Raw genomic sequence first — 27,473 nt, 5'->3', positions numbered from 1 at the left:
TCAGGATTATTATTAATAAGTGATGCGGTTCATGTAGCCTTAATTTAAAAGTAACCTATTAGTGCGTCGACAATATTTTAATAATTAGATGAATACTAATTATTAATTCCTGTCCGTAAAGTAACTGATCCTAGGGTAGGTGTACCAGTTATGGGCATAATGGTTCCCTATTTTGCCATACGTGATAACTTTCATGTCTTCAAATATTGAAAATTGTTGTGTGTAGTAGTAGTTAGATTTAATATATATCTTGATGTTAAAACATTCAAAAAGATTTAAAATGTGAAAGTTATCAAAATTTCCCATATGGCCAAATAGGGAACCACTACAGCCATAACTGGTACACTTTCCCTAGATAAAAGATGTATGCCGTGCCGTGTTATTTATGTGGCCATGGTAACGAGTGAATATGGCACTGCTCAAACGTCAAATTAGTGAACTCGTGCATTGATCTCTGGATCAATGCATGAGTTCAGTTTTTGACATTTGAACGGTGTCGTGTTATTTACGTGACCATGACAACGAGTGAATTCGGCACCGCTCAAACGACAAATTAGTGAACTCGTGCATTGGTCCATAGGTCCATTACGGGTTCACTAATTTGATGTTTGAGCGGTGCTAAATTCACTAGTTTCCATGGTCACGTATATAATGGACCAATGCACGAGTTCATTAATTTGACGTTTGAGCGGTGCCGAATTCACTCGTTGCCATGGTCACGTAAATAACACGGCACCGCTCAAACGTCAGAAAGTGAACACGTACATCGGTCCATACGGCACCGCTCAAACGTCAAATAATGAACTCGTGCATCGGTCCATAGTAAAAGTTGGTTTTCATAGCTACCTCGACGGTCCCTTGGATCGCATTTGCACTGATTTTGTGTTCTTCAATTCGATCACCCGGCAGACCGTTATTATGAAAAAAAAATATGTTCATCAAATCTGAGTATAGGGCTCGATTCCTGAGGTCATTCTACACCTCCGCGCCAATTAAAAAAAAAAATCCCTAGGAAGAATCTCGAGAAATCTTAATTTGAGGTTTTTGCCTAGAAAGTTAAATATACCATAACCCCACAGTTATGGCTCAAATAGTGTGGAGTCCAACCTATAAAGTTCAATAAAACCACAAGGAAAACGTAAAATTTTAATTTAAAAGCTTGAATTGAATCGTTTCAAATAGGAACCTCGGTTAGTAAACTGTTTTGAGTGTAATATTTGCATAGGATTGCAAAAAAATTAAAAATTGTATCAGTTTCTGAAAACCATATTATGGATCAATTTTCACATTATGGATCAAATTGTGACATATTACAGATCAGTGCGCAAAATCAAGAGATTTTCAACTCAATGCATCTGTATTGCATGATTTGGCGAAAGTTAACAATGCGTCACATATTACTGCAAAAAATAGCAGTGTTAGAGCTGGAAACAAGGGTAAAATGCCCTTTTTTGTAATATTGCATTGTAGTAACTGAGATATGAACTGTTTTCGCTCCACACCGAGTTTTCCACCCATTTTGTTTGCTAAAAAATTAAACGTACAAACCTTGATGTTTTATGAGTTTTATCCTTAGTGCTATTGTCGGAAAATGTCGAATCCAATTTTTAAATGGCAGCAATCCACATTCTTTGGAAGTGATCCATAACCGTGGTAAACAATCATTTCCTGACCCATATTATGGATTACTAGTTAGAAGTGCTAATATTCGGTATTTAGAATCAACAATCAAGAAAAATGTTCTGCAAAGATGAATTGATACTAAATCAAAACGAATGAGCATGTTTTATGCTATAACATTTGAATTGATAGGGGGTAGATAAAATCGGGGGTAGACAAAACCTGGGGCTGACAAAATCGGGTCATTACTGTACTATATCTGCTACCATGTACTTTATTTTTGTAGAAATCATTGTCATCTGTTCAATGATTTCAAAATCGCGTACGACTCAGTTACGGAAATCTATCTATTATAAGAAACATTTTAACATCAACTGGGAAAGCTGATTAAGCTGATATATACAATCAAGTGTAGGGATTGCATATACTGGTGGAAACTTCGTTTGTGATATTACATGGATTATAAAAAATGCGTTTCAAAATCTACTGTTTACCATTGCATTCCGTTGCAATGCTTCTATTTCACGATATTGCGATCCTTTATCGAACTACACAGAAAAGTGTTTCGAAAAGTAAATCAGTTTTCAATAATACTAATAATAATAACAAAATACATGATAACAGGTCTAAAGAGTGGAAGTTCAAGTGATGTTGAAACATGGATAATAATTTGTTGGGGAATGAATGTTTTTGTCTCTCCACTATGATCGTTTTTGGACAGCCATCTCGAGGTGAATAATTGAAAAAATGTTATATTAGTCAATCGCCAATATTTCGCTTATGTTTTCAACTAATTGAAACCTATAAGCGCTTATATTAAGAGCACAATCATTCCGTTGCGATACACATAAACAAGTTCAATTACATGCTGCCTTTATCGAGCAAAAATGCAAAACCCCGAAAACCGGAAAAATCGTGTCACCACTGTGCTCGAGTCATTTCGCATTCGGGTTTGAAAAAACGTTGGGAAGAAGAAGATTACAGTTTTGAAGAGCCGTGACATTTTTTTGTTTTGAATGGTCATGGATTGAATCTATATGGTAACACAAAATACAACTTCAAATAATTTCGAAATGATTGCTTGTTACTGAGATAGGAAAATATATTTTTTTTGGAGACGTTTTTCCTGAGGGCCGCTTGTCATACTGGAGATGTGTAATCCCTAAAACGTAAAAGATATGAATCCAACTATTCTTTTATTATTCGAAGTTTCCTACAGTTTAGTGGCTTTAAGTTAGACTGGAAATAGAAAATTAAACGGTTCAAATCCTGTGAGTTCTATGAACATTTCTCTTCAGTCAAAAAGCTCGAAAAACAGCTCTTTTTAAGACACGTCAATACATTTGGCTCGGTTTTGCAAATGTTTGAAGTCGGAAATGCGTCAAACTTATTTCGTAAGAATATAATAAACCAATGTCTGAAACCATGCAAGAATATTGAATTTATTATGCTTGATTGTATAGAGCCATGTCTTCAAAGTTTGTACGGATAATTTGCGGACACCCTGTAGAGGTGATAAATGTTTGCTACAGTACTTTTTCCATCCCTGTATAGGATACCGTCGGACGGGGCTACTTTTGATTCCAGGGGCTACTTTGGACACTCACCTGCTGAATTTATTAGCAGTATAAATATTAATCTGAGCAATTTCGTGTCTTCAGCACTTTTATCAACAAATGTATGCTCTACCACTAGGCAAGATTTGTTTTTGGAACAACATCAACAATAACAGGATAAACAAGAAAACATTTCAAAAAAATCGGAATAAATATTCACAAGGTATAAAACATTGGCTATGCAAACATTGTCTGAATTTTCCCCAAGTCGTGGGAAGTTATTGGGAGCATCACAAAACTATCGAATCGTAATGTTTCACAAAAAAAATGTGATAGTGTTTTGCTAAAAATTGTTGTTTTATTAAAATTATTGATCAAACGTCTTATTTTAACGACTTTTATTTAGTTATAATGTTCTGATTTATATATTTTACAACATAAAAAAAAATAAATTTATATTTGGAAAATGTTGTAGACATAAAACACATATATTTCAAAACGCACCAATGGCAAGTTCACAACATAATCTCTAAAATAAATATTTGCCGTCATATTTTACATGAATTTGCAGTATAAAACAATTGCATCCTTCCTATTTCTAAAAAAAACTTCTCTTAAGCCAGCTCTTAACTGCCCAGAAGCTAAAAGCATATCACAAAAGCAAACTTTTTCTTCTTTACCAACTTGCAAAACTTTATTTCATAGATTGCGTTTGAATTAAAAAATATTTTTTAGTTGCAGGTATTAATGTGATCGCTCTACACATCGGTCATGTTATATGAAGAAGAATAGAAGAGACAGATTTTGCACATTACTCATTAATCATCGCATTACCTGGTAGTTACATCGTTCGTTAATATCAATTTAAAAAACCAAGCATTCGTAACTGATAGTTCCATTTAAGAGTAAGTTGAAAGTTTAAGTTTCATACTAGGAACTGAAAATTGTAAATTGCATGTTTCGCTGAAATTATTTCGAGCTTTGCAATTTTCTAAATTATGGTTATCAATGAAAAAACGTTCTATTACATCAAAATGAACGATAATCTATGTAATCAGTTTGAAATTTATGAGAAAAAATCATTTTACTATCAAATATTGAAAATTTCTGAAAATGTCAAAAGTAGCCCCATTTTTGTCTTGAAGGACACACTTTTTTTGCTATTCAAGCAGTTTTGTTATTTCTTGATGGATTTACCTCATATTTGGCACATTTGTTACGTACATATACAACTTAAATATATGTAAGAATTATCAATATCTATCCATAATTCTAAGAGTTACAAATGCTCAAAGTTGAAGAATGTGAAAATTATGTCAAAAGAAGCCCCGTTTGACGGTATGTAGAAATTTATAGTCAAAAACATAAAATCAAGGTTTGTTGAGATTCCTCCTTGAGATTTCTTTTTTAAATTTGCCCAGAATTGAAAAATGACCTCAAGAATCGAGCCCTTTACTCAGTTCTGATGGCTTATTATTTCATAATAACGGTCTGTGGGGCACCGTGTCAATACCACCCTAACTCGATGGCCCTTCAATATCGGGTTATGGAGAGTTGACTAATCAATGTAACACTTGTACTGTAAGGCCTTTTGAATAATGCCATTTAGGCCATTTATTTATCCTTCGACATTTTGTCATAGATTCCGAATAAAAAAATGCGAAAATTGTTTGAACGTAATTATAGCATCTACAAGCGTTATTTTTAATGTTTTTGATAGTGAATGTAATTTCTGATTATGGTAGTATATTCTGACACAACTTCGCTATCCACGACAATTTTTGTTATATTTTTCTTACTGTCCTTAATAATGTAATAAAACAAATAAATTCAAAGGTTTTGTCCGCTCAAAGCTAGAAACAGCGTATGATTGTCGTATTCTCTGGCGATAAACTTTCCACCTTCAAAAATCACACTTTATTGTTGAAAATTTTAGTTTGTTCGGAATCAGAGAATGAAGGAGTTCTTAGAGAACGTGTTTTTCATGATCACAATAAAATATTTTGCCAGGATTATAGTTTTGAGGGCTTCTGCATCTTATAGGTTTGATATGCCTTTATTTTTTGTTAAGGTTGAATAAAAAATAAATACGGAAGACTATAACAGATTTTTGAGGATGAAATTTGTTCCTTCGATTAGAGACAACTTATATCAATACTAGCTCATTGGTTTTGAGCAAAATGGAGCCGCTTATCGCACTTATATGAAGGTTCAATCAAAGCTCTCCAAAATGAGCCTTTTTTTCGAAAATATGTTTAAAACTCCAATTACCCAGGTATGAACCAATTCTATCATTTGATATGGGCGTATGTTGGAGACAAGGCTTGTGAAGTATCTGATGCCATCTTTGATGTTTTAGAAGCTTTCATCACACAGATATTGAACTTGACATCCGCATGATAAAATTTGAGGGTATGCTTCCAATTCCTTTCCGGTAAGGTGATAGTAACAGATAAAAATCATGTCCAAAGCGAAAAACTGAGTCTAAATAGATTAAACAATACAGGTAACACAGCGTAACAAAAATGACACTTTTGTGTGTCTCTAGGATCAAATTATGTGTCTCTAGTAGATTTTGGGTAGCTGAATCTGATGCCGTTCTCAGAAATGTTCCAGCACGTCACAATTTTTAGCTACAGGTTGCCAAAGTTGTATAAAACACTGGTTAAAGTGATGTTTACATGAAATTTAAAGTATGATTTATCAAACTTTTTTGTGGTATGATCTACCAAACATGCTAAATAGGACTTGAACTTTCAATTTATATACAAATCAGTTGATATTTAATGATAAAATTTAGTTTAAATCGATATTTTTCAACATGCTTGCAGTCTTCATATAAAATTGTTCGTTTCTCTTATATGGCATAATACAATAATTTTCTGAACCACCAAAAAATAACATTTTACCATCGAAACTATTATGAACTTCGATGATAATTATTGTTCTATACATGAAATTTGAATTCTGTGACAAATTGAGCAAATAAATTACCGTACAAGTTGGAAAACTTGCATGCAAGTTGGCTAAAACAGTCATATTTTGCATTTTCAACAGTCAATATCTCAAAAACTAGACGTGTCATGATATTTCTGAAAACGGTAATGGACTGAGCAACCCTTAATTTAGTAAATAGCGGTATTTTGGTGCTTGAGACAAAACCGTATTCCGCAGTGTAATGAATAATATTTATGTTTCATTCACATTTTCTATGTAAAAACTACCATAAAACATGATATGACGAATTTTCGCATTTTTTTATGGGCCATACTGTATGACATAATACCTGGATAACGAATGTCAGTTTATACTCGGACGCCGTTGAGTGAACACGTACTCGAGAGTGCTGGTCAAGTATTAAACAGTTGCTCACACTTTGTGTGATTTTTTTTGTTTATTGTTCAAGCGGAATCTATTCATCGAATAGATAAAAATGGAAACCAGAAAGAACACGTTGAAACTTACTTTTTCGCAAGGTGCAAAGATGCCAATTCACCTGGATGTTTTACGGTTCATGATGCGAGTGCTGAAAATTCCAGCAACTGACGTGCATTCAGTGTACAAGGACGAAAATGACCAACGGTTTTACGTGAAATTTATCGACGAAACAAGCTTCAACAGATTCAGTAGTGCGATGGAGGATCAATATTGGTTCCAGTATGCGGATGGTGAAAAGACCAAGGTTCAGCTTGAGATGGCCAGCCGGCAATTTAAGTACATACGGATTTTCAATCTACCCCCTGAAGCGGATGATAAGGACATTGCAGCGGTGCTAGGGCAATTTGGCAGAATCAGACAACACGTGCGTGAGAAGTACCCAACCGACTATGGATACCCTGTTTTTAGCGGAGTGAGAGGTGTGCATATGGAAATAGAGAAGGAAATACCGGCAAACCTTTACATTGGCCACTTCCGTGTCCGATTATATTATGATGGACTGAAGAACAGATGCTTCTTCTGCAAAGCAGAAGGTCACAACAAATCAGATTGCCCTAAGCTGGCAGCTGCCGGTTCATCGGGATCGGTCAACAGCAGACTCTACAGTCAGGTGACGGCCAATTTGAGGATCGCGAGAGGGCTCAGCGGCAGTGTAAATACCGCACCAACTTCGATGACGGTGCTCAGCGTTCCACAGCATCCAAGTTCACGAGAGGCTCCATCGGCAGAGGCCGAAACCGCAACAAAGGAACAGGCAGCGTCGATGAGTGTAGGAGAGACAAATGGTGAAACACCGGAGAGCAGCAGAGCAAACGAACCGTCGAAGACAAGCGGTGTATCGTGCTCCGGCCAGGAGGAGAACAGTTTGAAACGGGGACCATTGCACAGTGATTTTTTTTGCCGATTTTGTGATCGAAATAGAATAGCGTCTAAACCGTTGGTTTTAGTGAAAAAGTTTGTTCAGAGAAGTTTCTTGATTTGTAAAAGCGCTTCTTTTGATACTAGCGGCCAGGTGATTAAATCACCTAAAAGTGAGATAAAAAATAATTTTTTTACCTGTTCGAGATAGACGGTCGGTGTCTTCAGCAAAGTTGTAGCACATGTTAATTCAAGACACTTTGTCTAAGACACCAAATTTCTATCTCTTATACATTACAAGATATGTAATTTTATCTTAAAATAACCCTTAAAAATCAAAATTTTAGTATAACTTTTTTCTTAAATTTTTGACATTTTTTGTGTCTTCTACAAAATTGTTCAACTACCAAATCTACATGTTTTTGCTGAACATTGCAACTTGCTATCTCTTATGGTAAAATAGTTATTTTCAAATAATAGATTTTTGTCGGGCTTTTTTGGACTAATAGCATTAGTTTGGACGCAGATTGACGCACATGACGATTTGCGATTCTGAAAGGACTGTTTTTTTCACTTTCAAATGACACTAAGAACTTTTGGCCAGAAGCGGTCTATTGATTTTTATGTTTAAACTAGTTAAACCATAAAAATGCATTTTATAGCTCCTACTCGGAGCATCATCGGTCTGTTTTGCCGGTAAACAAATTAAACAAACAAATGAAAATGATAAATCATGATAATAAGGAATGGTACAAATAATTTATAATCAAATTTATACCTGTATTTGTTGGACCAGACATTTTTCAACAGTTCTCACTGAATTCACAGAGTTTCTAACAGTTATAACAAAATTCAATAATATGCACTGAATTTAAGGTGAAACTCCTTTGAATCCGTAAACTTCCGTTTCAAAGTAGTGGTACACAAAATATATTCTCTTACTAGTTGGTAATAGTGTAGTTACAATTAATAATACTCCGTTGGCATTAATCCCAGCATCAGTTCCAGTCTTTTTAATTTCAACTGAATAATATTGCTTGATATCATGCGTAACTATCAACATTCCTGACAGCACTGCAAGCGTGCAGCCGACTTGATATTAGAAAAATTAGAAAAAGCGGAAAGTTGAGAACGGGTGATTGTTTTGAGCACGGATCTATAAAGTTTTATGTTGTATCCATCAGAAATCAATGAGAAGGTGTCTTTCAATAAATAATTAATGAAAGTAAACTGAGTACGGAGTTCTACGTGTAGCGGAAATGATAAAATTGGGCGAAAAGTATTTTTCGTTAGCGGGTGAGTAAGTATAAACAAACGAGAGAATGTTCGTCGTTCGTGTTGAAAATTAGCACGATTTGTGAAATTTGGCTAGTTATGAGTTACTTTAACTACAATAATGGTAACATAACAGTGTTCTGATGTACAGTTAGCAATTTGGGAGTGAATAATATTAGGTAAGTGAAATATTTTGAGAAAAAATGTGTTTGTTTGTGTGAGGAGGCCATTTTCCCTGCCATGACAGGGATTCCTTCCTACATGTCCTTAAAGTTCTGATTCATGTCCAATCGGCGTTCACTGTTACAGTTTTATATCAAATCAGCATATACTTTGTCTGTATTAGTATAAGTGAAATTAACATTCACTATAGAAGATTCAGCACACATATTATTCTCGATATTTTTTTTAAATTTTGTTCCTATATCATAGAAGAATTTGTATAACACAAAGAGGATTTTTATTAGCTATGCCGCGTATCGCGAGATTTTGAAAGGAACAAAGACATTACATGGTAGCGCCACAAATGAAAGTTGCGTAACAAACGAATGGCACCGTTTACAAATTACGTAACGCTCTATCGAGAGTCAAAAGTTGGGTCAAACGTTATGACTTAAACAAAAAAAAAAAAAAAAAATAAAAGCATTTCCATGCTAAATGAAGTTTGTGGGTGAGGTAGTATATCAAAAATTATATAAATGATCATAACGTATCAAATCCAACATTTTATATATGAAATAACGTTATGAAAACGAGAAAAAAGTCGTAAAAGCGTAAAAAAACGCATTTTTATGGTTTAACTAGTTTAAATATAAAAATCAATAGACCGCTTCTGGCCAAAAGTTCTTAGTGTCATTTGAAAGTGAAAAAACAGTGCTATCAGAATCGCAAATCGCTATGTGCGTCAATCTGCGTCCAAACTAATGCTATTAGTCCAAAAAAGCCCGACAAAAATCTATTATTTGAAAATAACTATTTTACCATAAGAGATAGCAAGTTGCAGTGTTCAGCAAAAACATGTAGATTTGGTAGTTGAACAATTTTGTAGAAGACACAAAAAATGTCAAAAATTTAGGAAAAAAGTTATACTAAAATTTTGGTTTTTAAGGGTCATTTTAAGATAAAATTACATATCTTGTAATGTATAAGAGATAGAAATTTGGTGTCTTAGACAAAGTGTCTTGAATTAACATGTGCTACAACTTTGCTGAAGACACCGACCGTCTATCTCGAACAGGTAAAAAAAATATTTTTTTATCTCACTTTTAGGTGATTTAATCACCTGGCCGCTAGTATCAAAAGAAGCGCTTTTACAAATCAAGAAACTTCTCTGAACAAACTTTTTCACTAAAACCAACAGTTTAGACGCTATTCTATTTCGATCACGAAATCGGCAAAAAAAATCACTGTGCATTGTCCACGTCTGAAAACGATAGCTCGGACATGGAAGTAGTAAGCAGAAAGGGACGAGGTAGGAAGAAAAAAAATTCAATGGAGGTGCCTGGTATTCGATCTCGAAGTAACTCACGCCGCAGTTCTAGGAGTAACTCACGGCAAATGAAGTAGAGTGGGAAACGGGTTTCTCCCGATGTGATAACTGTTTGTTCTTCACATTTGTTAACTTTTGCAGTATGCCTTCTCGCACTAGTATCTCTCAGTTTTTGATTTTCTCGCAGATTTGATCTTCACCTAGCTTCCATCTGATTTGTTAGTGACCATGTCATACATTAGAAAGATGGCTACTGTAAATTTGAATGCAATAAGCACTAAAGTCAAACAACATCTTTTCAAAGAGTTCGTGTGGAATAACGACTTGGACGTTATTTTCATGCAAGAGGTAGCTTTTGAAAACTTCACCTTTATACCAACACACAGAGCGTTAATCAACATCAGTACAGACGGGAAAGGAACGGGTATACTAGTTCGATCAAATATCGAATTTTCAAATGTAGTTATGCACACTAATGGTCGTATGATCTCCTGTGTTATAGACGGAGTGAATTTAATAAACGTGTATGCGCACTCAGGTTCCAAGTTTAAGAAAGAGAGGGAAACCCTGTTCACTCATGAAATTTTGATTCACTTGGGAGAGTTCAAGGAGAATATCATTCTGGGTGATTTTAATTGCATTATTGACAGAAGCGACTCATCAAGTTCTGTGAAAAACCTGTGCAATGGCTTGAAAAAGTTAGTTACCGAGTTAGATTTATTCGATGTTCAACTGTTTAAAGGAAACGGGCGAACTTTCACATTTGTTAGAGGAGATTCAAAATCTAGATTAGATCGATTCTACGGTTCCAAGAATTTTATCGAGCAGGTAAAAAAAATGATACGGTGGCTGTTCCATTCTCCGACCACCACAGTGTGATTTTAACAGCTTCTGTGAAAGACATCACCTAGATTAACTTTTATGGCAGAGGATATTGGCGAATGAATTCAAATCTTTTAGGTGACGAAGACATAAAAGAAAAATTTGAAACTTATTATGGGAATTTGAAAAACAGAAATTCATTCCACAATTTGAGTTTTTGGTGGAACGATGATTTAAAAAATGGGATCAGAAGGTTTTTTAAAAATGAATCGTTCAATTTGAATCGACAAATCAATAGCCTGAAAAGTTTTTATTATAAATGTTTCAGAGTTGACAGTTCGGGTTCGTCGCGTTTGGATCGCTTTTTTCAGCGTCGCGAGTGAAAAGTGGTGATTTTCGGAGTGCTTTTTTCAAACGAATTTCTCGACTTTCCGAACTTTCCGCATTTTCCGGAGCAAATTTCGGAGTGTCCGCGGCCAATCCGCCGGTTTCCGTAAATTTGTTCGCCGTTTTTCCGCCGAATTTTCGGTCGCAAAAGTGCCCACTCGTGTGGAGAAAGCCACAAAGGCAAGTGAGCGTGGGTATTACGCCAAGGGGCGAAGAAAGTGCCGGATCTTTTTCGGAAAATAAGTGGTGCTAGGCTACGGGGCCCAAAAAGCTTAATTAATTAGCTCTCGTTGGTGGTTCCGAAGAAGAAAGTGTTGGCCATTTTTAGGGCCCCATAAGAGCCCCTGAGTGCCAAATAGACCAGTGACAACCAAACCTCCCCCCCCCACTTTTTGTGAAGTGTTTTCCACCCCCCCCCCCCCTCAAAATTTTCCCCTCCCCCTACGATTGGTAGTGCCGGTTAAGGCCGTCGTAGAACCCTCCCTCTTAAGCCACCGAGGTGTACAGAGGCGAGTTTTTTGCATAAAAACGTCAGTGCGGTGGACGTTCCACGAGTGAATCAAGTGGTTTCCCGAAAAGGCCGGTCGACTGTGTGGTCTAACCACCATAGTCCCGGCCCGCCGGCGTAATGTCGGCGAGCAGCCCTCCGCTCAACCCCGGGGACCCAGGGGGCCCCGGCGGAGGCTACCAGCGTAATCGTAAGAATGGTGAGTACACCGATCGATTGATTCCCGAGTTCCTCGACAGGGAAGGAAACGCAGGTCAGCTGCAGTTCCTTCGAATGAAGGCGAAAACTGGTGCCATCCCGAACAACCCGTTCCTCCTACGCCTCTCGGTAGAAAAGCACGTTGGTGGACAAATCGCGGGCGCGTTCAAAGAGAACAAAGGCATTTCGTATGTTCTCAAAGTGCGTAGCCAGGCCCAATTCGACAAACTTCTGACCATGTCAAGGCTAGCGGACGGAACCGAGATCAGCGTGGAAGAGCATTCTAACCTCAACCAGGTCAAATGCGTTGTTTCCAATGCTGACACCATCGGCCTAGAAGAGGGATATATCGCCGAACAGCTTCGCGAGCAAAAAGTAAAAGAAGTCCGACGAATCAAAAGGAGGAACAGAAATACCAACGCTCTGGAGGAAACCCCAACCCTAATCCTCACCATCAGCGGCACCGTGGTCCCGGACCATATAGATTTTGGCTGGTCCAGATGTCGAACCCGCAATTTCTACCCGAACCCAATGCAGTGCTTCCGCTGCTGGAGCTTCGGACATACTGGAAAGCGCTGCACGGCCCCCGCTAGAGTCTGCGGAAGATGCAGCAAGGTTCACCAGGAAGATCAGGAAATGGAAACCGCAAACGAGCAAGGAACCACGAACGAACCAACGCCCAGACGAGTGTGCACCGAGCCCACATACTGCAAAGCATGCAACAGCGCACAACATGCTTTATCGAGCCGCGAGTGCCCGGCATTTAGGAAGGAGAATGCCATCCAAATCATCCGTGTGGATGATGGCCTTTCCTACCCTCAGGCGCGACGGGAATTCGAGGCGAGAGAGGCCCAAAAAGAACGCGATCAAGGTCGGAACTCCTACGCCGGAGTAGCTAGCAGCAGCAAAGACGCGGAGATAGCTGAGCTCCGAGGCACCGTGAAAAGGTTGGAGAACGAAGCTGCAAAGCGCGAACAGCGAATGGCCGATATGGAACAAGCCCTAGCATACCGACCCATCAGCGAACGGCTGGAAACAGCCAAGGACCACGGCCCGATAGAGGAGCTAATCCGGCAGGTAGCGGAATTAACCGCCACCGTGAGACAGCTCCAAGCGGACCTTAAAGAGAAGGACCAAATCATCGCAGAAATGAAGGAAAAACAGCAGGTAACCCCCCGAAACTCGATGACCACACCAACGCCAATCCCACAATCAAGCTCCCCATACACTACCGTCAGCAGCGTCGAATGTCTGCCGAATTTTGCGGACCCGACAATGACTGCCCAGGTAGCCGAATGGGTTCGGAACAACGTAGCTGCAAAAAAGGAAAAAATGGCCAATGAGAAGAAGAGAGTTGTCCCCAAAAAGCAGAGGAAGAAAAGCAACGATAAACAAACGGCACTACTACAAGACGACCAGAGCCCCCATATGAGTCACTCCCCCCTGAGCCGCATAGGCAAAGAAAGCGAGTTCCTTGCAACAAACATGGAACTGGATGATAGTGACAATTCGCTGAAGTCCGTCGGCACTGCGACTTCGTCAGCAGCTGGGTCAAAACGGATCCACTCAATCTCCAGCGCGGAATCAAGCATCAACTCAGCCGATGAAGTTCGGATCACCAGGAACAAAACTAGGCTCCCTCGTGATACCGCAGCAGACATATCAATGCAGTAACCGCCGAACAGGTCGCTCGAACAAAACATCAGCACATCACCAGAACAGTAATCACACTACCCAATCACATTCACCTCCACCTTCCCACCCGCTGATGTCCAAAACCCAGAGCTAAACGAGCGACAACAGTCAAGCTCCAACGACAGTACCAACCACACCCAAACAACATCAAGCACTGCAGAGGAGACCTCGGGCAGCCGAGGCCCCCCCAGTGCGGACACTACACCCCAACCGGAACTGGGGGACAACCCTCGGCACCCGAATGTCCTTGCTGCCGAAGACCCAGAGGACGGTCGGGAACGGTTAGGCCCCGCCGGTGCGGACGTTACACCCCAACCGGAACCAGCGGACAACCCTAGCCTTCCCCTCCGGTCTGGAAGAGGGACGGACAAGGGCGGTAACGCCTATCCCCCTGAGGACGTCGAGGGATCCAAGCCTGCAATGAACCTGCGCCGAAATCCTCCCCGGAGAAGAAACCCGCCAAACCGTTATGGCTTCAGCGACATCAACAACCCCAAACCAACTGCTACCGAATACTTATCTCCGAAGCTAAAACCATTGTCGGTCTTGGAAAGCACCAACGCTGCAGCTTACGACGCGATGGTCGCAATACGTGACGAAGCTTGCGCTCCACCAACAGCCGGCCCTTCCGGAGTATTTCGACGACCTTCACCACTTTATCCCTACCAGGATCTGTCTGGGCACCTCGGAGGTAAAACTCCGAGTGGTAAGCCCCACCCTCTCCGGCTAGGCCCCTCCGGCCTAGCCCACCATTTTGTCATCCCAGATCCCTCTCAGGATCAACTAGGGCACCTCGGACCTCAAAATCCAAGCGCAACGACAGTAAGGAAGTCGACAACGCTCTCCATTCAGTGGAATATGAACGGTTTCCTCCAAAATCGTAATGACCTGGAACTGCTGGTGCAGGAGTACCAGCCTATCATCCTGGCTTTACAGGAAATCCACCGGGTAAGCGAAACCACCATGGACAGCACCATCGGTAGAAAATACAAATGGCACAAAACGGCCGGTACTTCGCTCTACCATTCCGTGGCAATAGGAGTACTAGCCGATATCCCTGCCGTCAGGCTAAACATCACTACGGATTTACCAATCGTTGGCGTCCGGCTGGACCTGCCCATTGCTGTGTCTGCCCTGTCGGTCTACCTACCGAACGGGAAGCTTCCGAATTTGAGGGAGCGCTTGCAGGATGCCCTTGACCAAATCCCTGGCCCGATCATCATGCTCGGTGACATTAACGGCCATCACCAGTCCTGGGGTGACAAAAAGACAGATGCACGAGGATGTTGCGTAATGGACCTTGCATGCGGTAACGATCTCGTCGTCCTCAACGATGGGTCCCCCACTTTTTTTCGCGGGACAACTGAAACCGCAATCGATGTTACACTTGCCTCCTCCGAGATTGGCCACAAGTTGCTGTGGCATGTGAAAGAGGATCCCCACAGCAGCGATCATTCGCCAATCATTGTCACCCTCACCAACTCCACCCAGCCAGAAACGACCCGGCGCCCCCGATGGCTCTTCGAGCAGGCGGATTGGGCCGGCTTCCAAGAACTTGTGGAAAAGGAACTCGACCAGTACGCATCCCCGTCAATAGTGGACATCACTGCCTCCATCATTAAGGCCGCAAGCGAGACGATTCCAAGAACTAGCCCCAATCCAGGAAGGCGAGCCCTCCACTGGTGGAACGACACCACTAAGGCGGCGGTGAAACACCGGCGGAAGAAGTTGCGAACCTTTAAAAAGATCAAGAAAAAACTACCGCCTGACCATCCGAATACGGTACAAGCCAAGGAAGAATACCAGGAGGCAAGAAACGCTTGTCGGCAGACCATCCGGGAGGAAAAGGAAAAGTCGTGGACGAAGTTCCTTGACTCCATCAACGACCAACAGTCCTCCGCGGAGTTGTGGAGGAGGGTAAACTGCCTGCGAGGAAAGCGGAGAGTTAAAGGAATGTGTCTGACAGTCGACAACGTTCCCACTCGAGACCCGCAGATAATCGCCGAAGCCCTAGGCGAATATTTTCAGGAACTCTCGTCTATGGGAAAGTATCCTGAAGCTTTTCGCAGAAAACACCACTGTTCCCACTCCGCCATCAGTAATTTTGAAATTGCCCCTGACTGCGGTCAACCTTTCAACACCTCTTTCCAAATGGCTGAACTTGAGTTCGCCCTCCGACGAGCTAAAGGGAAGTCCGCTGGACCAGACGAGCTGGCATACCCCCTGTTAAAAAACCTCCCTCCAAGCGGAAAGCAAGGCCTACTCCGGGCCATCAACTCCATATGGACGTCGGGGACATTACCGGCCGACTGGAGGCACAGTCTGGTGGTTCCAATACCGAAAGGCTCCGGACCAGCAAACAGCACCTCCAGCTACCGCCCAATCGCTCTGACCAGTTGCGCCTCCAAGGTGATGGAAAGAATGGCGAACCGCCGACTGGTGGAATATCTCGAGAGTAACGGCCTCCTAGACGACAGGCAGCACGCTTTCCGGTCCGGTCGTGGCACCGGAACCTTCCTGGCGGCATTAGGACAGATTCTTGATGACGCCTTATCTAAAGGAGATCATGCGGAACTAGTTTCGCTGGACCTGGCAAAAGCCTATAACCGGGCCTGGACCCCAGGAATACTAGAGAAGCTAGCCCGGTGGGGAATCACCGGAAATCTACTCCGTTACCTGAAAGGTTTTTTAACCGAGAGGACATTCCAAGTCACAGTTGGAAACAGCCGCTCCAATATACAAAGTGAGGAAACAGGAGTCCCCCAGGGTTCCGTGATTGCGGTCACTCTATTCCTGGTAGCCATGAGCGGAGTATTTGAAGTTCTACCGGGAGGAGTCTTCCTCGTGGTATATGCGGACGACATCACCCTAGTGGTGACCGGTGCCCACCCGAAAGCGATCAGGCGAAAAGCCCAAGCAGCTGCCACAGCTGTAGGCAAATGGGCTAGCACGACAGGCTTCGAGATCTCGGCTGCCAAATCCACCAGAATCCACATCTGCGGGATCAACCACCGGCCACCTAGGAAACCGATCAAACTAAACGGAGAGACCATTCCACTGAAAAGGTCTTTGAGGATAATGGGTATCACCCTTGACCGACACCTAACCTTAAAAAACCACCTCATCGGGGTCAAACATAGCTGCAAAGACAGGTTAAACCTGCTCCGTAGCATCTCAGCAAAAAGAACTTGCAGCGACAGGGCCACCTGTGTAAGGGTCGCGGACGCGATCATCGGCAGTCGTCTACTCTACGGGATCGAGATGACTTGCCGAAACCAGGATCTGCTTACCGAAACATTAGCGCCCATACATAACAAAGCCATTAGAACCGTATCCGGCCTGCTCCCATCCACCCCCGCCGACGCAGCGTGCGCCGAAATCGGAGTTTTGCCATTCAGGCATAAAGTAGCCCTCACAATCGCTAACAGGGCAATAGGATACCTGGAGAAAACCCGGGGAAACGGGCAAGCATGCCTCCTCTCAGAGAAGGCAAACCTGGCCCTCAGTACTGAGGCCAACACCACGCTTCCCCCGGTGGCAGGCCTCCACCGGCTCGGGCCCAGAAGCTGGTCGGCCAGAGCACCCGAGGTAGACAACAGCGTTAAGAACCGGTTCAAAAGGCAGTCCCAACCGGAAAAGGTCCGGGCGTACTTCTGTGAGAGGCTAGCAAAGCGATATACCAACTGGGAGATCCGGTACACCGACGGGTCAAGGTCGGCGGGACGTGTGGGCGTAGGAGTCCATGGCAACAGACACGAGGAACAACACAGCCTCCCGACGGAATGTTCCGTCTTTTCAGCGGAGGCTGCCGCGATCTTCCAGGCACTGACAGCCCCAAGCGACGGGTCACTACTAATCGTGACAGACACCCACAGTTCCATCACAGCAGTAGAGAACCCAAGGAATAAACATCCATTTATCCAGGGCATCCAGATGTTACTGGACACCGCCCCATACCCGAGGGCATTAATGTGGGTTCCCGGGCATTGTGGGATCGCCGGTAACGAGCGAGCAGATGTCTTGGCTGGCATCGGGAGAAATAGCGCCCCACTAACGAAAAAAATCCCCGCTGACGACTTAAGGAACTGGGTCAAGGACGTCTTCTGGCGGACCTGGACAGATGAATGGAGGAGTAATCGGGAATTGTTCTTGAGAAAGTCCAAACCAAACACCAAACCCGGCGAAGACCTATCGAGCCGACGTGAACAGATCGTCCTTTCCCGGTTGCGTACGGGTCACACCCGGGTATCCCACGACATGGCGGCAAGGGGAGCCGGATTCCGCCGTCAATGCGAGCTTTGCAACACGCAGAACACCGTGGAACACTTTTTATGCGCATGCCCTCAATATCGGGACCTACGAGAAACACACGAGATCACGGACATCCCCAGGTCGTTGGCGAACGACCCTGTAAATGAACGCCAGGTCATCAATTTTCTGAAGGAGGCTGGCCTTTTCGGCGAAATATAGTATTAGAGAGGAAACTCTGTATTTTGAAATGTAATTATTCCTAGGGCTTAACCCTTCTGGTATAGCAAATTTCTTTTTTAAACGGAGATGAACCAGCCAAGGGCTGAAAATCTCCCTAATAAAGATAAATAATAATAATAATATAAATGTTTTAATGATGCTTTTCAATATCAAGCATTAAACATCGACGTCACTGATGAGCTAAACACTGCAAAATCGAAATTAATGGATCTAGAGCAAAGCAGGCTTAATAGGTTTCGGAGTAAATTGAAAGCTAATTCTTTGCACAATGACGAAAAGCTATCTTTTTTCCAAGTCACGTCTTTTATCAACCGATCTTCACAATCTAGATTGATGAAGTTGAACGTAAATGGTGAAAGTACTTCAAATCCCTCAATTTTGAAACAAGAGATTTTTGAATATTTCTCAAGCAGATTCCAGAAAAACTCTGGACCACTTCAGTCATGAGACTCTTAAGTACATTGATCGGTTTTTAACTGAAGATGATAAACGAACTCTAACTGAACCAATCGAATTAAATGAAATAGAAAATGCGATCAGAGAAGCTTCAAACAATAGCTCTCCCGGACCGGATGGAATTAATTATCAATTTCATTCAACTTTCTTTGATTTAATCAAAACTGAAATGCTTGCGTTGTTTAATAATTATCTCATAAATGGAGAATATTCTCCAGCTCTGTTTACATCTGGAATAATAACGCTGATTCCAAAAAAAAAGAAATAAATTCGATCTCGACAATCAACGGCTGATCAGCATGCTTAATACGGACTACAAAATTTTTACTAAAATCTTATGCAACAGATTGAAACCTTTAATGAAAAAAATATTAGGAGCGGGACAATCGGCATGTGTAGAAGACAGTTCTTGCATTCAAAATTTGACCTTACTTCGTAATGTAATTGTGAAAGCGAACAAAAGTAAAAAAATCAAAGGAATAATTCTCTCTGTTGACCTAGAAACAACAGAGTAGACCACGAGTTTCTATGGATTATATTGCAAAAGTTTAATTTCCCAACTGTTTTGATTGATTGTTTAAAAACATTATACAAAAACGCAACTTCGAAAGTTTTGTTCAACGGGTTTTTTACAAATTCGTTTCCGATAGGAAAGTCTGTGAGGCAAGGATGTCCATTAAGCAAGGGCATTGTTCGCACTGTATATCGAGCCACTTTTGATGAGTTTAAGTAAAAATATCAAAGGAATACTTATCGACGATGTTTTTATTAGAGTCATAGCATACGCAGATGATCTCAATATTTTTATAAGAAACGATGCTGAATTTAGCTCTACTCTGGAACTGATAAATTACTACAGTATTTATTCCAAAATTAAAATAAATTTCTCAAAATCACAATTTTTGCGACTGAACAATTGCCCACTTGGACCACAACAAATCCAAGAATCTCAAGGATTAAAAATTTTGGGTGTTTACTTCTATGAAAATTATCAAAAAATGATTGAAGTTAATTACTATGAATTGATTAAAAATATCAATTACAGTCTTGCTATGAGTTTTACCAGAAGACTGAATTTAAATCAAAAAGTTTGGACTTTGAATACCTACATCCTATCCAAATTATGGTACGTTGCTCAACTGTTTCCCCCAGAAAATAAGCATATTGCAATAATTAGAAAAAAGTGCGGTAGTTTCCTGTGGAAAGGATTATTCTATCGAGTTGAAAGAAAAGAGCTCTATGCACCAGAGTACAAAGGAGGTCTAGCTTTGATCGATGTAGTATCCAAGACAAAAGCTTTTTTTGTAAAAAATATACTCTGTAATACGAAAACTCGTACATATGACAAGTTTATGATGGAACAAAACAACAACAGAAAATTATCAAGAACTACGCGTGAGTGGATTGATTTTGCAATTGAGCTAAAAGAGAGTAATATTAATTCAAGTAAACAAATATATGATAAATTGATTAATGATATGAACATAACTATTAAGCAGCAAGAAAAAACGCCACATATCGTGTGGGAGAACATCTATGAAAATGTTAATCATAACTTCGTTTCAAGTGATTCAAGATCAACACTTTTCATGGTTCTACGAGATTTAGTTCCATGCAAATCAAAACTATTCCGTCACAAAGTGAGAGGGATTGATTCACCAACTTGCGATTCTTGTGGAAGAATCGATACTGTTGATCATAGAATCAAGAATTGTGTAGGATCAGCAAGTATTTGGACATCGTTAAATAGAGTAATTAAAAATAAATTTAAAATTAATTTGATAGATGCAACAGATTTGTTGTCATGCAGAATAGGTTACCGAAATTGTAAATATAAAGCAGTGCTTTGGTTGATAATAGAAACTATGAAATATTGTTTAAATAAGTATAGTGACGGAACACTCGAAGAATTAAAATCCCGTATAAGTGTAATACGATGGAACAGCAAAAGACTATTTGAAAAACATTTCAAGTATTATATGTATATGTTGTAATCAACTCATTGTACATAGTAGATAATTTGAAAATAAACTATTTTATTGGAAAAAAAATGTCATCCTTTATGCATTGCAAATATAACAGATGAATAACTGTCCGTGTAATATCGACGTCGGTGGATAGATAAAAATCGGAAGCGTTATTGTGAAAAAGTAGGTTACAAAACGTTCCTGACGATGATATCCCTAGGGATTCACAGCATATTTTTTTTTTGTTCGCACTAGAATGGAATCCACACAGGCGATGTCGATGTCAGATGCCGTTTCCGATCTGCTTCCAGCGACTTGGATTCTTTTTTATTCAACATGTGCACGACATACATCTCTTCCGTTTATTTGAGACTAAATTTCAACAAGAGATTATCTTAACAGTAGTTAGCCGCTTTTGCTACTCTTTTTAAGCCGAGTACAGAGTGTTAATTCATTTGTGAAAAGGGAGACTAGACGTCTTGAGTGTTATTTACTCGGGTGCGCTGATAACTTATGGACATTCGAGTACTGAATTGATATTTATTGATGTAGGTACTTTCGGGTTATATTGGCGCAATCCTGAGCTAGATTAACTGCTGACGTAAACTAGGTATGTGTACCCATAAACTAACAAAAAATAATTTGAATTCGTTGCACACAGAAAAAAATCCGTTCTCGTATCCGTGAACAGCAGGCGTGAACTCGTCAACAAGCAAAAATACACCGTGAACTAAACATTTATGGTAGTTCACGGTGTACTTTTGACAGTTCACGTTTTCCAGAACGCTTTTTTGAGCGTGATGAGTATTCGCTGAGCAGATGGGGGTTTTAGTATTTTTTCTTTCACTCAGGCCCATACGGGATAAATAATGCTTATTTCTATAAAAAATAATGTTTAATTCCAGAATCATGTTCGGTTTGGTATTGATAGACATCTATAAACTTCCAGTTATAGACAGGGATTTGAACATGGTGTGATGGATTGTTTTCGGCGCTTTCCGTGATAGTCTTGAAATCTATTTATTCTTTATCTTGATAAGCATATTCGAATTCAGGGAGCCAATATTAGATATGTAGAGTTGTTTTCAAAACTAACAAGAATCGCATTAGTTAGTAATCAATTTCACCCCCTAATGTGACCTCCCGATTTTTTTCTGATGATTTTTATTACTAAAATCACACTTATTTGAAAATTTCGGTACATGAGCCTGTGACGTTCGCCATCATACTTGTTCTCCTGCATTCCGTTTTTTTTTGGCACCATTATAAAATACAGACCAGAAAACCCGTGAAAAATTAATCTATTTACCCGAAATTACGGTATCTCACTAACAAGCTCTAGGGTTTATTATCCAGAATCCCATGTAGTTTGACGAACATGTGTTTCAACACTTAGCATGCTACATTGAATACATACCTTGCCTTTACACGTTTTGACACAGCTCTACAGCTCCATAGAGATCATGCTATGTAAAACTGTTTTTGGATTGAAATCGACCTTTTTCATCTTGGATTTTCCCTTATGCCTTAAATAATGTAGCTCACATCGTTAGAAGACGTAGTTTTCCTTTGAAACTAACGTACAGACACTAAAAACTCACATCTCGACCCACTCAGAAATGCACTGAAACTGAATTTTTAATTGGCCAGGACATTCGAGCTTTAATAATAGACGTCCTACCAAAACCAACCAACTGATTCACAAACAACTCAACTCCTTCGAAATCTTTCCACCCTTCTTGCAACACAACACCGTCGTTTCACCCACTTCGCGCGTATGACCTTAACAGCAAACTTTTAAAATTCCTGTCACTATTCCCGAATCGAGGTCGCACTGTTTTTCACATTTTCCGGCTTGCTAGCAGTACGCCGCTAATTGCTGAAAACGAAAAACACGTTCTTCGAAAACTCTTCCACTAATCGCTGTTTGCTGTCGCGCGCCGTCAGAAGAAGACACCGACCGTCTTTTAGCTGCAGTTGACTCTACGCCAGTTGATTGCAAACTGAAGCCGGCTTCAGTTCGTTCTAGACGCGCATCGGAAAATGCGAACGCTCCCCAATTCGGATGAGTATCGGTGGGTGGCGATAGGTAGCTACTTCTTGATCCGCGTATTACGTAGTGAATCATACTACTCGCTCTGCTGAACAACGCGCGACTGGTACGTGAGGAGTGTCCAATAACTGCTTGAACTCGATATACCTATCGATTTGGGCCATCAGCTGATGGGGGGATGCCTCAAGTAAAGTTCGAAACTTCTTCCTTCGGAGCCCGTCTTCTGCTACAAGTAGCATTAGGGTGGTCACTAAATTTCCATTTTAAAATTACCGCTTTTTCAGGTAAAGTTTTCAAAATGTTTTTGGGCATGGAGTATCTTTGTATCTGCCACATGTTAAACTCACGCAAAAATGGTCAATTGGAAAAGAAAGCTCGCAGTTAATAACTGTGGAGGTACTTATACAGCCCTTCCATGAAAAACCGATCTTATGGGTCACCGAATTCCGTGAAAATTTGCTATTTTGTTCCTTATCCGAAATAAGGATACACCAGGGTGGGTGTACGGCTGTCAACTACAAACAAAGCTTGCCTAACAATCATCTGTGACGTGGGCCGGCCCAAACAGCACAGGACGAAAACGCGGGCCATGCCAGGCAGCAAATGCTGATGCTTTGCAACACTAAAACAGCGGAATGTCTAGCAGCGTTGTGAGCCACACAAACACATCCACAAAACATGAACGGTAGGCGCTCCTCGTTGCGTATACCCCCTCCTGGGATACACGTGTTTTTGGATTTTTTGATTATTGTGACCATTTCCGATATAGGGTCACCAGAAAAATCGCGACTTTGCAAATTTGTTATTTAAAAAAATATATATATAACTTTTGAATCGCTTGACCGATTTTCAATTTTCTTGGACGAAATGAAAGCTAAAAATTTTGACGTTTCAAGAAAAATATAAAATTTAAAAAAAGACAATTTACACCGTCTTCAGCCATAGGCTGCACAGACTGAACCTAACTAACATTAGACAACGGACACACGGAACGACCAATGGACCAGTGAAGAATTTTTCGTTTGACGAAAAGTTTTCTCCGACTGGGGCGGGAATCGAACCCACACTCCGTAGCACAATACGCCTAAACGACTGAAGCCGCTAACCGCACGGCTACAAAGCCCACCAAAATTTCACAAAAATTGTTTTTTTACGTGAAATAAATAAAAAAAAATCATGTTTTGATGGTCTCGGGGCAAAAGGGGCTGTTGCTGTTGCTCATTTTTTCTTGAAAGTTCAGAAAATTTTACGTTTACTGTCAAATTTTCAACGATGTACCGTCAAGCTACCATTCACCGTGCATTTAAGAAAAAAATGAACTTCAAAAAATTACACAACTTTTCCAAATAATTTTAAGCGTACTTGAATACCACTATGTAGCGTGCAATTATATAATAATTCAGGGAAAAATCTAAATCTAATGATGCATAACAAAAAATTACGTTTGAATTTTGTTTGAAAATGTCATGTTAAGGTCGCCTCGTACCGTTCTATGTCACCATTTACCGTGCACACTAGTGCACCATTCAACGTGCGTATAGTTTTCGCCTTGATTTAATTTTTAATCTTGAAGAAACGTTGTTGATGGAGCAATTATGTTGCTAGTAGTGTCCGCACACATTTTTAAGAGTGTTTAAATTTTCATTTACGTAAAAACCATAAAAAGTTTAAAAATTGGCCAAATCATTATTTTTTCATTAAAATCCTTATAGGAGGTTTGACTGTATTGTCCAAACCATTCCATATTCACTCAAAAACTAAATATGAAGTAGTTTAATGACGACATAACAATAAATCTAATATTACCGAATAATTTCATACTAATGCACGGTAATAGGAACCATATATATTGAAAAGGATCCATTCACCGTGCATTTGTGTTTCGACTGGAACACAATAAAAAATTCTAATTTGCATGAAATCTCATTGCCCATACGATGAAATATATCTTACTAGTAGTTTCCACAGTGAAAATACTCTATCGTTAAAATGCAAAATGTGATTTCTTGGCGTTTCTAAGAATGTTGAGAAATCTCATTATCAAACAGATTTTGACTACATAAACTAGGGTTTTCAAAATACTTTATGACAAAAACTACTTCATTTCATCAGTTTTATTTTATTTTGCTGACAAAAGAATAATTTGTGAAAATTGTATGAATATTCTGTAGGAATTTGTATATGTGCACGGTGAATGGAGGCCGCACGGTGACTGGTGATTTAACGGTATGTGTTTTAGTTTTTGAGATATATTTTTTTGAAAATAAAAAAAATCAGTCATTTTTTATCAGCACACACTGTAGGTCTCAGCGCATTAGCTTTTTTATTTTAAAAAAATCAGAACTTTTGAACAGCTTGAAAAATGAGAACAGCAATTGCCCCTTATGTCCCGAGGCCTTCAAAACACAAAAAACGGATTCTTTTTATTTATTTTACATGTAAAAACAATTTTTGTAAAATTTTATATTTTACTTATATAAAACTGAAAATCGGTCCAGCGGTTCAAAAGTTATGATTTAAGAATAAAAAATTTGCATAGTCGCGATTTTTTTGGTCACCCTATTTTGGAAATGATCACCCTAATCAAAAAATCCAAAAACACGTGTATCCTTATTTCGGATAAGGCACAAAATAGCAAATTTTCACGGAATTCAGTGACCCACTAGATCGGTTTTTCATGGAATGGCTGAGATAGGAGATAGAAGATAGAAGATAGAAGATAGAAGATAGAAGATAGAAGATAGAAGATAGAAGATAGAAGATAGAAGATAGAAGAATAGAAGATAGAAGATAGAAGATAGAAGATAGAAGATAGAAGATAGAAGATAGAAGATAGAAGATAGATAGAGATAGAAGATAGAAGATAGAAGATAGAAGATAGAAGATAGAAGATAGAAGATAGAAGATAGAAGATAGAAGATAGAAGATAGAAGATAGAAGATAGAAGATAGAAGATAGAAGATAGAAGATAGAAGATAGAAGATAGAAGATAGAAGATAGAAGATAGAAGATAGAAGATAGAAGATAGAAGATAGAAGATAGAAGATAGAAGATAGAAGATAGAAGATAGAAGAAGATAGAAGATAGAAGATAGAAGATAGAAGATAGAAGATAGAAGATAGAAGATAGAAGATAGAAGATAGAAGATAGAAGATAGAAGATAGAAGATAGAAGATAGAAGATAGAAGATAGAAGATAGAAGATAGAAGATAGAAGATAGAAGATAGAAGATAGAAGATAGAAGATAGAAGATAGAAGATAGAAGATAGAAGATAGAAGATAGAAGATAGAAGATAGAAGATAGAAGATAGAAGATAGAAGATAGAAGATAGAAGATAGAAGATAGAAGATAGAAGATAGAAGATAGAAGATAGAAGATAGAAGATAGAAGATAGAAGATAGAAGATAGAAGATAGAAGATAGAAGATAGAAGATAGAAGATAGAAGATAGAAGATAGAAGATAGAAGATAGAAGATAGAAGATAGAAGATAGAAGATAGAAGATAGAAGATAGAAGATAGAAGATAGAAGATAGAAGATAGAAGATAGAAGATAGAAGATAGAAGATAGAAGATAGAAGATAGAAGATAGAAGATAGAAGATAGAAGATAGAAGATAGAAGATAGAAGATAGAAGATAGAAGATAGAAGATAGAAGATAGAAGATAGAAGATAGAAGATAGAAGATAGAAGATAGAAGATAGAAGATAGAAGATAGAAGATAGAAGATAGAAGATAGAAGATAGAAGATAGAAGATAGAAGATAGAAGATAGAAGATAGAAGATAGAAGATAGAAGATAGAAGATAGAAGATAGAAGATAGAAGATAGAAGATAGAAGATAGAAGATAGAAGATAGAAGATAGAAGATAGAAGATAGAAGATAGAAGATAGAAGATAGAAGATAGAAGATAGAAGATAGAAGATAGAAGATAGAAGATAGAAGATAGAAGATAGAAGATAGAAGATAGAAGATAGAAGATAGAAGATAGAAGATAGAAGATAGAAGATAGAAGATAGAAGATAGAAGATAGAAGATAGAAGATAGAAGATAGAAGATAGAAGATAGAAGATAGAAGATAGAAGATAGAAGATAGAAGATAGAAGATAGAAGATAGAAGATAGAAGATAGAAGATAGAAGATAGAAGATAGAAGATAGAAGATAGAAGATAGAAGATAGAAGATAGAAGATAGAAGATAGAAGATAGAAGATAGAAGATAGAAGATAGAAGATAGAAGATAGAAGATAGAAGATAGAAGATAGAAGATAGAAGATAGAAGATAGAAGATAGAAGATAGAAGATAGAAGATAGAAGATAGAAGATAGAAGATAGAAGATAGAAGATAGAAGATAGAAGATAGAAGATAGAAGATAGAAGATAGAAGATAGAAGATAGAAGATAGAAGATAGAAGATAGAAGATAGAAGATAGAAGATAGAAGATAGAAGATAGAAGATAGAAGATAGAAGATAGAAGATAGAAGATAGAAGATAGAAGATAGAAGATAGAAGATAGAAGATAGAAGATAGAAGATAGAAGATAGAAGATAGAAGATAGAAGATAGAAGATAGAAGATAGAAGATAGAAGATAGAAGATAGAAGATAGAAGATAGAAGATAGAAGATAGAAGATAGAAGATAGAGGATAGAAGATAGGAGAT

At 39.4% G+C, this 27,473-nt stretch overlaps 1 protein-coding gene across 12 annotated transcripts in view; it reads right to left on the bottom strand.

Moving 5' to 3' along the window:
* LOC5567272 overlaps positions 1–27,473 on the bottom strand; it is a 286,367-nt gene that overhangs the window by 222,009 nt on the left and 36,885 nt on the right. The window contains exon 1 of one of the 12 annotated variants that reach the window (XM_021850257.1): positions 22,178–22,915. The exons of the other annotated variants lie outside the window; for them this stretch is intronic. The gene's annotated coding sequence lies outside the window, so the exon portion shown is untranslated. Of the gene's footprint in view, positions 1–22,177; positions 22,916–27,473 lie in introns of those variants that run through there. 12 annotated transcript variants of the gene reach the window in all.

Source organism: Aedes aegypti, chromosome 3, assembly GCF_002204515.2.
Source record: "Aedes aegypti strain LVP_AGWG chromosome 3, AaegL5.0 Primary Assembly, whole genome shotgun sequence".
In the NCBI taxonomy this organism is placed as follows: domain Eukaryota; kingdom Metazoa; phylum Arthropoda; class Insecta; order Diptera; family Culicidae; genus Aedes; species Aedes aegypti.
This window is presented reverse-complemented; position numbering and strand designations above follow the sequence as displayed.